Genomic DNA, 13,243 nt, shown 5'->3' on the forward strand with positions numbered 1-13,243 from the left:
GAGGAGTTCATGTATTCACTATGTGTTAGTGCTTTGTTTTGGTTCTCTATTAAAAGGAGGCCTTAATAGCCCCTAGTTTCCTTATTGACCCCGCTGCCACGGGAGGGTAGGACAAAAGATGTGATGCAAGTTCTTTTCCATAAGCACGTATTGACTATTTATGGAATACATTCCTACATTATATTTATGAACTCGAGCTAGTTTTGTACCGCCCTAGGTTATGACTGTTATATGATGAATATCTGCCAATGGAATCACCGATCCAATGCCTACAAGCTTTTAACATATTGTTCCTGCTACAACTGTTAAGCTACAACTGTTTCTACTACTGTTACAATTGCTACCCAATTATCACTACTGCTGTTACCATTACCATTACTGCTACTACTATTGCTATCACTATCAAATTATCATATTACTATGCTACTGATCACTTTGCTGTAGATATTAAATCTCCAGGTATGGTTGAATTGACAACTCAAGTGCTAATACTTGCAAATATTCTTTGGCTCCCCTTCTGTCGAATCTATAAATACTCTACCCTCGGAAACTATTGTGAGCCCCTATACTTGTGGGATATCAAGACCTTTTTCTGGCGCTGTTGCCGGGGAGCATAGCTATATTTGTTGAATCACTTGGGATTTATATTTATTGATCACTATGAAGAATCTGAAAGATACTAGAATCAAGATTGTTCCTTCAAAGACGATGGAAGGTAAGGAATTGACATCTAGCTCTGCACTTGATTCACTTTATGTTTTGAGTAAGCTTGCAACAACACCACATGCTATTAATCCTGATATGTCGCAAGTTATTGATGATGCCACTTCTGCTATGAATGATGCTATTGATGGTGCTAGTACCTTGATTGATGATAATGTGCCACTAGGTGAATTTCTCGATGAACAAATTGCTAGAGCTAAAGATATTGAGAATGCTGAAACTAATGAAGTCTTTGAAACTGAAAGCTATGAAACACCTATTAGACCTAGCTCTCCTAGATTTGAATTGCCTAAGATACATGAGGGTTATGTTATGGATGGAGAGGTAGCTAGATAATTTCTTGCCCGTAAGGATAGAGATGATCTTAAGAAATTATTATGCACGTTGAAAAAAATCTCTGAATTCTAGAATGAAAAGTGATCCTAAGTTTGCTACTTCACCTATATTTATTACTAATAAGAATTATGAGTTCTCTGTCAACCCAAAGTTAATTACTTTGGTTCAATCAGATTCTTTCCATGGCTATGAAACTGAAAGTGTTGTGGCACATGTTCCTAAACAAAATGATATAGCCACCCTGTTTGCTCATGACAAGAAAATTTGTAATTAATATATTCTCAAGGTATTTCCTTTCTCGTTAAAGGGTGATCCTACGATATGGTACAATACTCTTACTCCTAGTTGTGTGCATAGTCCCCCAGATATGATTTATTACTTCTCTGAAAAATATTTTCCTGCTCATAAGAAACAAGTTGGCTTATAGGAAATATTTAACTTTGTGCAATTTGAAGAAGAGAGTCTCCCACAAGCTTGGGGAGGCTTCTATAATTACTTAATGCTTTGCCTGATCATCCTTTCAAGCAAAATTAAACACTTTATATCTTCTATAATGGACTAACCGATGCTTCTAGAGATTTCCTAGATAGTCATGGTGGCTGTGTTTTCAGGGAACGAACTGTTGAGCAAGCTGAGGAATTATTGAATAATATATTTAAGAATAATGATGATTCAACATTCCTGAACCACCGCCTAAATCCACTCCAAAGAAGAGGGGTATTATATTTCTCAGTCCTGAAGATACAGGCAAAGAAATGTATGAAGGAAAATGGTATTACAGTTGAAGATGTTAAGAATTACCACCTAGCGAAGAAATACATGTTCTTCACACACCACCACAGGTGGTGGAGGTAAATTTTCTTTTAAAGTTTGATGAAGGTGACATCCCTTATAATTGTCGGTGTACAAAAATAGGGGCGCATCTTTGTACCCCTTTTCCTGTGCACGGGCAGCCAGAGCCGCGCCCACGGCAACACCAAGCAGAACGAGGGAGGTGAGCCAAGGTATGATTGAAGCCCAAGGAAATCAAAGCAACGCCAAGGCCAAGACCACAAAGAGTAGACGGACGAAGGGAGTTCCCCCGGCAAGACCCTTGCCGGGTGGCCTCAGCGGCCCCGGCAAGACTCTTGCCGGGACAGATCGCCCCGCACCAACAAAGCGAGCCACCCTTGAGCCCACGGCCCCTAGTGTCATCATCAGTGTGGGGCCAGGGCTCGGGAAGGCACCCCTATGGTGGCACGAAGATCTTTGTGAAGACATATTCAAGATCAGATTAGAAGACGATGATTCTCGGCAAGATCCTTGCCAAGGAAGGCCACAACACGCCACGGCAAGACCCTTGTCGGGCCCCGGCAAGGCCCTTGCCAAAGACGCCGGCAAGGCCACCGCCAAGCCCACGTCAACCAAGCTTCCACCGCCGTTCACATGCAGCTGCCAGCCCGACCAGCTGGGCAGGCACCTGCGTGGCAACATGCAGCTCCCAGGCCAACTCATCAAGCGCCTGCGTGGCGGCATGCAGATCTTCGTGAAGGCTCCACCACCGCGCCAACTCAGCTGCCTGCCTGCCTACATCGCACCGCACGCATCCCCGGCCGACTCGTGTGTTGAAGCGAGGAGGAGCGGCGACGGACAGGACGGGCCTCGCCCCCGTCCCCGATAAAGTAAGAGGACACCTAAGCGATGCATTAAATGCACTTTGTCCTATAATACAAGGGATAACCTCGTGCCACTGTAGACCTTTCCACCTCCTGTGTGCCACTGTGGCAACCCCTTTTTCCTATAAAAGGAGGCCCAAGGCGACGAGGAGAGGGATTTGGCTCTTTGGAACCACATGTTGACCACAGCTAGTTCGAGAGCTCTAGAACTCTCAGAAATACACCCACCAAAACAGGACTAGGGTTTTACGCATCCTCGCGGCCCGAAGCTGGGTAAATGATCCTTGTGCTATCTACTAGCCCTACTCTCCTCGCAACCCTGCGCCCCGGCAACCGTAGTAGGGATTCTTGTGATCCCACATGTGTCGTTCCACATCGACATCCTTGGCGCGCCAGGTAGGGGGCGCGATTGTGAGAATCTGGTCTAGTAGTTAGCCTAGCAGTTCTTCGTAGCCATGGCCCCTAAGAAGAAGACGGCCACAGCGGTCGATTCGTTGGGAGCCGAATGACCCGTGCCGGTGCGGACGAGTAGCGGACCGGTCGCAGACAGGACCCGGGCCGCGGCCCGCGAGCACCGGCTTCGCCTAGGCAGTCGGAGCTTGGCGAGCAGCATCATTCGCGCACCAGACGACCGGCTACATGTCGCCAGATCCAAGGACGAAGCTGGGCCCCCTGCAGGCGGCACAGGGCCCTCCAGGGGCGTCGTTGTGCCGACTCCGGGCGGCGCGGCGACCTCCAGGACACCTACACCAGCGACCACCGCGCGTTCTTCCCATGGTGTGCGTGCCGAGCAGTGTCACCACGATGGTGACCCTGGGCACCGCCGTGGGAAGAGCCCTATGCCTCATCGGCAAGATGAGGGGGATCAGCACGCTCACCGAAGCGCCAGCGAAAATGGCACGCAGCCGCTGGGTCGTGACGGAGCTCCTTCTAATGTAGTTAGAAGTCGAAGCGCGCCACGATCCATGCAGCTGTCAACGTCGCCCACGCTAGCGGAAGCTTTGGCACGCGCACAACTGCTCCTCGACTTCCCTCCTGCTTCGGAGAAGCTCGACGAGTGGAGGGCCACCATCCAGAGCCTCATCGCCATCGCAAACAAAGACAATCCACGACCAGCGGGGCCCTCGGGCCGGCCCTCCACCGAGCCACTACATGGTGGCGCTGGGAGGACCGGGGGAGCTGCAGCCAGGGTGCACTCTCCTCCTCCTCACCGGCCGCCGCAGGTGTCGGCCCGTCGCGATGATGCTTGTGACAACATCTCCATAGAGTCATCCGACCTGCGAACCCTCCGCGACCAGCGCCAGGTCCTTCGGGAGCGAGCTCACGAAGACGCTCGAACCACCATCGAGCGTCGGCGCGAAATGCGCCGCCAGTCGAACAAGCGGGCAGGACCCGCTAGGGACCACCCGGCACCGGGGGCCCCGGCGGCCTACCTTACGAGGTTGGGCTGCCCGGCTTTTACCCGTGAGCTGAGGCAGTTCCAGTGGCCGTCGCACTGCACGTTCAATCCCGACGTCGGCGAGAAGTACACCGGCAAGACCCACCCGTCCGAGTTCCTCGGCATCTAACCATCGCGATGCAGGCCGCTAGGGCTCGGGACGACAAAGTGCTTGCCAACTATTTCCCGCTGGCGCTCAAGCCCAATGTGATGTCTTGGTTGATGCACTTGACGGCGGATTCCATTTCTTCCTGGTCAGATCTGTGTCATGAGTTCGTTGGCGCCTTCGTAGGAGGCCACCAAGCTCATGGCCAGGCCAGTGATCTGCATATCATTCCCAGAAGGAAGGGGAGATCCTGCACAAGTACATCCAGAGATTCAGCCAGGTGTAGTACAACATCCCCGACGTTCATCCTGCCACTGTGAATAGCGCGTTCCACCAAAACGTACGCAATCGCAAGATGCGCGAGGAGCTGGCGATGACCAAGGTTGAAGATGTGGCCGAGCTCTACGTTTTGGCCGATAGGTGCGCCCGGGCTGAAGAGGGAAGGAAGTACCCCGGCAAAGACGCCGGTGCGGAAACTGACTCTACTGATGAAGACGCCGCCACCCCGACAAAGATGAGCTGGCGTCACAACAGGAAACGCAAAGGCAAGGCTGTGCTTGCCATTGAGGGATCTGACGATACCGGTGCCGGCAAGAAGGTCAAGGCAGACGCCCCCGGCAAGGAGATTGCCAGGTGCGCCGCCTGCCGGGCCCTGGTGGCTACTGACAAGCCAGGAAGCTCCGGCAAGCAATACTGCAAGATCCACCGAACCAAGGGCCATGACCTCCAGAACTGCCAACAAGTCAAGCTGCTTGCTGAGAAGCAAAAGGCTGAGTACGAAAGGCGGGACAAGGAGAAGGACGAGGACAGTGCTGATGGATCCGGCAAGAAACGTGGCGACCAAGGAGACCGCCCCGACAAGGACAACCAGCAAGAGAGGCCCGCCCGGGCCGCGACAAGAAACAAGAAGACGACGGTCACGACGAGGATGACGAGTCTGGTGAGCAAGGGTTCCAGAAGGCTACGGAGGCCATGTGCGTCGATAGCGGTGCCTCGCTGCATACCTCTCACCGCCGGCTCAAGCAGTGGGCGCGTGAGATTACAGCAGTAGAGCCGTCGTTCGACGCTCAGAAGCCGCTGAACTGGTCCAGCACGCCCCTCATCTTTGACACCGAGGACCACCCTGACCGCACTACCGCGGTCGGGTGTTTTCCATTGTTGGTCTCGCCAACAATACGCAACCTCAGGGTGAACAAGATGTTGGTTGACGGCGGGGCCGGCCTGAACCGGATCTCGCCTGCTGTGATCAAAAGGTTGAAAATCCCTGATGGAGACCTCGAGGAAACGGGCATGTTTCAAGGGGTCAATCCGGGGAGGAGCCAGCCGAAGGGAAAAGTCACACTGCCCATGACATTTGGAGGAGAGTTGAACTACAGGATGGAGAGGATCGTCTTTGATGTGGCCGAGATCCCCTTGCCCTACAACGGGATCCTCGGCCACCCGGCATTGGCCAAGTTCATGGCGGTGTCACACTACGCCTACAACATGATGAAGATGCCCGTGCCGTTGACCATCATCTCCGTCCCCTCCGACAAGAAGGACGCGCTGATCTGCGCCGACCAACTCTACCGGGAAGCAGTTGCAGTAGCTTCCAACAAGGCACCTGCTCCTGCTGCTGACGGCCCGGGAGGGAAAAAGGAGCCTGGCAAGACCTCTCGCACCCACTCCGGCAAGCGCACCTCCTTGGAGTGTTGTGCTACCATTGAGGACGTGCCAGAGAGCTCTACCGACAAGAGCAAGCGATCCAGAGCCGAGCCGCCACAGACCAAGAAGGTGCCCGTCGGGGAGGATGGCACGGGAGGGGCCTTCATCATAGGCTCCACCCTCGACAGCAAATAGGAAGGTGGGCTCATCACCTTCCTGCGGGAAAATGTCGACATGTTTGCATGGCAAGCGTCTGACATCCCTGGTGTTCCTAGGGAGGTGATTGAGCACCACCTAGCCGTCTGCCCCCACGCACGGCCCGTCAAGCAGAAGGTCAGAAAGCAGGCTCTAGAAAGGCAGGAGTTCATCACAGAGGAGATCAAGAAGTTGGAAGCAGCAGGTTTGGTTAGAGGGGTGCTCCACCCGATGTGGTTGGCCAATCCAGTAGTGGTGCGCAAGGTGAATGGGAAGTGGAGGCTATGTATTGATTACACGGATATTAACAAGGCTTGCCCTAAGAACACCTTCCCGTTGCCACGAATCGACCAGATTGTTGACTCCACAGCCGGGTGTGATCTGTTATCATTCCTGGACGCCGACTCAGGCTACCACCAAATCTTCATGACAAGAGAGGACGAAGAGAAGACGACATTCATCACCCCATGTGGTACGTATTGCTTTTTACGGATGCCTTTCGGGTGGAAGAGTGCCGGCTCAACGTTTGCAAGAGCAGTCCAAATTGGTTTTGAACCTCAGCTCCATAGAAATATGGAGGCCTACATGGATGACATAGTGATCAAAACCAAGGACGGGCCAACTCTTGTGCAAGATCTAGAAGAGACATTTGCTAACCTACGCAAGATCAACCTCAAGCTGAACCCTGAGAAGTGCGTCTTCGGCGTTCTGTCTGGCAAGCTTCTCGGATTCTTTGTGTCGCAGTGTGGGATCGAGGCAAACCCAGACAAGATCAAGGCTATTGAGCAGATCGAGGCGCCCAAGTGGATCAAGGATGTGTGTCGGCTCACCGGCTGCGTTGCCGCCATGAGCCGGTTCATCTCCAAGTCCGCCGAGCGCGCCCTTCCCTTCTTCAAAATCTTGAAGAAGGCAGGCCCAATAGAGTGGACACCAGAAGCCAAGGTAGCACTGCAGGATCTGAAGAAATACCTTTCCTCCATGCCGATACTGGTTTCGCCTAAACCACAAGAGCCGTTGCTGCTGTATCTGGCGGTGATGAATCAAGTGGTCAGCGCCGCACTGGTGGCACAGAGGGAGGTCGACGAGGAGGCAGCAATGGCGGCAGAACTAGCAGATGGCAAGCCAAAGATTCCCCCGGCAAGGCCTGGTGCCGACAAGGCACGGCCCCCGGCAGAGTCTGGTGCCACCAAGGCAATACCAGCGCAGTCGAGTGAAGTGGTGCCAAAGAAGAAGATGATGCAACACCCGTTTTACTTTGTCAGCTCCCTCTTGCAGGGGGCTAGGTCAACGTATTCCGGCCTGCAAAAATTGCTCTTCGGCCTCCTTATGGCCTCGAGGAAGCTACATCACTACTTCCAGGCCCATGAGATCACTTTCGTCACCCGCCTCCCGTTGCAACGGATACTACACAACCCGGACACAACCAGAAGGATTGTGGAATGGGCCTTGGAGTTGTCAAGTTTCGGTTTGAAGTTTGAAAGTACCTCGACAATTCAGAGCAGAGTCTTGGCGGAATTCATCATAGAATGGACCTCGACGCCCGACGAAGAAGTCCATGAGACCACTCTCCCCGGCAAGGAAGCAGACCGCAACTGGATCATGTACTTTGATGGGGCCTTATCGCTGCAAGGCGCCGGTGCTGGTGTGCTACTCGTCGCACCCACCGGAGAACACCACAACTACGTGATCCAGATGCACTTCCCTAGGGAGATGTCCACCAACAACACCGCCGAGTACGAGGGATTTCTTGTCGGTCTCAGGATCGCAGCAGACCTCGGGGTTAAGAAGCTCATCGTCAGGGGCGACTCACAGCTCGTTATCAGGCAGGTTAACAAGGATTATCAGAGCCCATTGATGGAAGCCTACGTGGATGAGGTGAGGAAGCTGGAGGAACGCTTTGACGGTATCCAGGCGGAGCACGTCCCCCGAGCGGAGAACGACATCGCCGATTACCTGTCAACGCGTGCCGCATTCAAGCTACCTGTGGAACCAGGTACCTTTTTACTCCGGTTAACTCAACCACCTGTCGGACCATCAATGGGGTAGAACAAGCGGAGGAAATCAGGTCCCGGCAACTACTTTCCTACCGAGCCCCCTGGGGCCGCTGGCAAGGATGCTGCCGCGGATGCTGAGCCTGCCCAAGAGAGACTGGCTCCGACAGGGAGTCAAGCCCTGGCCGTAGAGACAGTCGCTCTCATGGCGGAAGAAATGCCTTTGGTCCTTGTCGTCGAGCCCCAGGCTCCGGCATGGGCGCAGCATACCGTCCACTTCCTCCAAACAGGGGAGCTTCCTGAGGAGCAGGAAGAAGCAGAGAAAGTAGCCCGTCGGTCCACCCTGTACCAGTTCGTTGATGACGTCCTGTACCAGAGGAGACAAACGGTGTGAAACTCAAGTGCATCCCCCGGGAGGAAGGACTGGAGCTGTTGGCGGAGATAGATCGAGGCATATGTGGCTCCCACATAGGGTCAAGGGCCCTTGCCGGGAAGGCATTCCAGCAAGGTTTCTTCTGGCCCACCGCCCTCCAGGATGCGACGGCACTAGTAACGAAGTGTGAAGCATGCCAGTTCCATTCAAAGAAGCTTGATAAGCCGGCTCAAGCCCTTCAGACAATCCCTCTCTCCTGGCCATTCTCAGTTTGGGGCTCGATATACTGGGCCCTTTGCCCCGCGCTATCAGGGGCTTTGAGTACTTGTACATTGCAATCGACAAGTTCACAAAGTGGCCGGAAGTGGAAGCAGTGAGGAAGGTGACTGCTCAGTCAGCCGTCAAGTTCTTCAAAGGACTGGTCTACCGTTTTGGTGTGCCAAACAGAGTCATCACCAAAAACGACACGCAGTTCACAAGCCACACCTTCATGCAATACATCCAAGACCTCGGCAGCAAGGTCTGTTTTGCTTCCGTGGCACATCCATGGAACAACAGCCAAGCAGAGAGGGCAAATGCTGAAGTGTTGCGAAGCCTGAGAACGAAGACCTTTGACAAGCTGCACAAGAGTGGAAGGCGCTGGATTGATGAGTTGCCGGCGGTTCTTTGGTCGATCAGAACAATGCCAAATCGAGCCACCGGCCAGACACCTTTTGCCCTGGTATACGGGGCAGAAGCAGTTCTCCCCATGGAACTCATATACGGGTCACCTCAAGTGCTCGCTTATGATGAGCTTGAGCAAGAGCCATTGCGCCAAGATGACGCGACACTCCTTGAGGAAGATCGTCTTCGGCCGGCTGTGAGAGCAGCATGCTACCAGCAAGCCTTGCGCCGCTATCATTGCCGCAAGGTTCATGCCAAAAGCCTTGAGGAAGGCGACCTTGTTGAGGGAGTCCTGGATTAGGGGGTGTCCGGATGGCCGGACTCCTGGACTATGAAGATACAAGATTGAAGACTTCGTCCCGTGTTCGGAAGGACTTTCCTTGGCGTGGAAGGCAAGCTTGGCGATACGGATATGTAGATCTCCTACCATTGTAACCGACTCTGTGTAACCCTAGCCCTCTCCGATTTCTATATAAACCGGAGAGTTTTAGTCCGTAGGACGAACAACAATCATACCATAGGCTAGCTTCTAGGGTTTAGCCTCTCTGATCTCGTGGTGGATCTACTCTTGTACTACCCATATCATCAATATTAATCAAGCAGGACGTAGGGTTTTACCTCCATCAAGAGGGCCCGAACCTGGGTAAAACATCGTGTCCCCTGCCTCCTGTTACCATCCGGCCTAGACGCACAGTTCGGGACCCCCTACCCGAGATCCACCGGTTTTGACACCGACATTGGTGCTTTCATTGAGAGTTCCTCTGTGTCGTCACTTTTAGGCCCGATGGCTTCCCCGATCATCAACAACGATGCGATCCAGGGTGTGAATTTTCTCCCCGGACAGATCTTCGTATTCGGCGGCTTTGCACTGCGGGCCAATTCTCTTGTTCATCTGGAGCAGATCGAAAGCTACGCCCTTGGCCATCAGGTCAGATTTGGAAGCTTGAACTACATGGCCGACATCCGCGGAGACTTGATCTTTGACGGATTCGAGCCACAGCTGAGCGCGCGCACTATCACGATGGGCATGATTTAGCTCTGCCACCGAACAGTGCCCTGGAGGCCGCACCTGTGTCCGCTCCGACCCCTAGCTCAGAGCGGATCACACCAACCGAGGATGGGTGGTTAGACACCACCTCAGGGGCTGCAATCTCTATAGCGATCGAGCCAAGCACCAGCCCTATTCTCTGCGAAGCCCGTGACTCCAAGGAGCCGGACTCCTCTCCAGACTCCGAGCCCTCCGCACCCCGACCGATCGAACCCGATTGTGTGCCGATCATGGAGTTCACCACCGCGGACATCTTTCAGCACTCGCCCTTCGGCGATATTCTGAATTCACTAAAGTCTCTCTCTTTGTCAGGAGAGCCCTGGCCAGACTATGGTCGGCAAGGTTGGGATGCAGATGATGAAGAAATTCAAAGCCCACCCACCACCCACTTCGTAGCCACTGTCGATAATTTAACCGACATGCTCGACTTCGACTCCGAAGACATCGACGGTATGGACGCCGATGCAGGAGACGATCAAGAACCAGTGCCTATAGGGCACTGGAAAGCCACCTCTTCATATGATATATAGATGGTGGGCACCCCAAAAGAAGGCAATGGCGATGGAATAGCGGAGGATGACCCCTCCAAGAAGCAGCCTAAGCGCCACCGTCAGCGGCGCCGCTCTAAATCCCTCCAAAACAAAAACGGTGATTCCGGCACGGGGGATAATAACACCCCGGACAGTGCCGAAGACAACCACCTCCAGCAAGATTCAGCACAGGAGGATAGAGAAGCCAGCCCTCATGAGAGAGCGGCAGACAAAGAGGTCGAGGACGATAATTATATGCCTCCCTCCGAAGACGAGGCAAGCCTCGACGACAATGAATTGGTCGTGCCGGAGGATCCCGTCGAACAAGAGCGTTTCAAGCGCAGGCTTATGGCCACGGTGAGCAGCCTCAAGAAAAAACAGCAACAGCTTAGAGCTGATCAAGATTTGCTAGCCGACAGATGGACTGAAGTCCTTGCGACTGAAGAGTATGAACTCGAATGCCCCTCCAAGAGCTACCCAAAGCACAGGTTGCTACCCCAATTAGAGGAGGAAGCACCTAAACCTACATCACCAACGCATGATGCGGCCGACCGGCCACCCCGTGGCCGCGACAGAGAGGTCTCTCGGCCCTCCACTCAAGCCGCACCCCGGCGCCGCTCAAAAACTACCAAGGCATGGGAAAATGCGCTAGACCTGCGAGATATATTGGAGGACAAGCCAAGGCAAACAAGATCAATCTACGGATCACGTGGGCGCCCCACGGCACGAGACGGTACTCGTCACGCCGGATACAGTAAATCCGGTCGGGCCGAACACAGTAGACAAAGCTCATTTGAGCTGCGTCGTGATGTAGCCCAATACAAAGGCGCCACACACCCACTATGCTTCATAGATGAAGTAATAGATCATCAAATCTCCGAGGGTTTCAAACCCGTGAACATCGAATCATACGGTGGCACAACAGATCCTGCGGTATGGATCGAGGACTATCTCCTTCATATCCACATGGCCCGCGGTGACGACCTACACGCCATCAAATACCTCCCACTCAAGCTTAAAGGACCAGCCCGGCATTGTCTTAACAGCTTGCCAGCAGAATCAATTGGTTGTTGGGAGGACCTGGAAGCCGCATTCCTTGACAATTTACAGGGCACTTATATGCGACCACCAGACGCCGATGACCTAAGCCACATAATTCAGCAGCCAGAGGAATCGGCCAGACAATTCTGGACATGGTTCCTAACCAAGAAAAATCAAATCGTCGACTGTCCGGACGCAGAGGCCCTAGCAGCCTTCAAGCATAACATCCGCGACGAGTGGCTTGCACGACACCTAGGACAGGAAAAGCCGAAATCTATGGCAGCCCTCACGACACTTATGACCCGCTTTTGCGCGGGAGAAGACAGCTGGCTAGCTCGCAGCAATAACATGACCAAGAGCCCTAGTAATTCGGATACCAAGGACAGAAGTGGCAGGTCACGTCGCAACAAGCAAAAGCGCCGCATTAATGACGACAATGCTGAGGATACGGCAGTTAATGCCGGATTCAGAGGCTCTAAACCCGGTCAGCGGAAAAAGACATTCAAAAGAAATACTCCGGGCCCGTCCAGTTTGGACCGAATACTCGACCGCTCATGCCAGATACATGGCACCCCCAAAAAACCAGCCAATCACACCAACATGGATTGTTGGGTGTTCAAGCAGGCAGGCAAGTTAAATGCCGAAAGCAGAGACAAGGGGCTGCATAGCGATGACGAGGAGGAGCCCCGGCCGCCGAACAACAGTGGACAGAAAGGTTTTCCCCCACAAGTGCGGACGGTGAACATGATATACGCAACCCACGTCCCCAAGAGGGAGCGGAAGCGTGCGCTAAGGGACGTATACGCGATGGAGCCAGTCGCCCCAAAGTTCAACCCATGGTCTTTGAGGGAGTCCTGGATTAGGGGGTGTCCGGATGGTTGGACTATACCTTCAGCCGGACTCCTGGACTATGAAGATACAAGATTGAAGACTTCGTCCCGTGTCCGGAAGGGACTTTCCTTGGCATGGAAGGCAAACTTGGCGATACGGATATGTAGATCTCCTACCATTGTAACCGACTTTGTGTAAACCTAACCCTCTCCGGTGTCTATATAAACAGGAGGGCTTTAGTCCGTAGGACAACATACAAAACAATCATACCATAGGCTAGCTTCTAGGGTTTAGCCTCTCCGATCTCGTGGTAGATCTACTCTTGTACTACCCATATCATCAATATTAATCAAGCAGGACGTAGGGTTTTACCTCCATCAAGAGGGCCCGAACCTGGGTAAAACTTCGTGTCCCTTGTCTCCTGTTACCATCCGGCCTAGACGCATAGTTCGGGACCCCCTACCCGAGATCCGCCGGTTTTGACACCGACATTGGTGCTTTCATTGAGAGTTCCTTTGTGTCATCGCCGTTAGGCTTGATGGCTCCTACGATCATCAATAGAGATGCAGTCCAGGGTGAGACCTTGCTACCCGGACAAATCTTCATCTTCGGCGGCTTCGCACTACGGGCCAATTCACTTGGCCATCTGGAGCAGATTGAAAGCTATGC

The sequence above is a fragment of the Triticum dicoccoides genome, chromosome 5A (assembly GCF_002162155.2).
Source record: "Triticum dicoccoides isolate Atlit2015 ecotype Zavitan chromosome 5A, WEW_v2.0, whole genome shotgun sequence".
Taxonomy (NCBI): Eukaryota; Viridiplantae; Streptophyta; class Magnoliopsida; order Poales; family Poaceae; genus Triticum; species Triticum dicoccoides.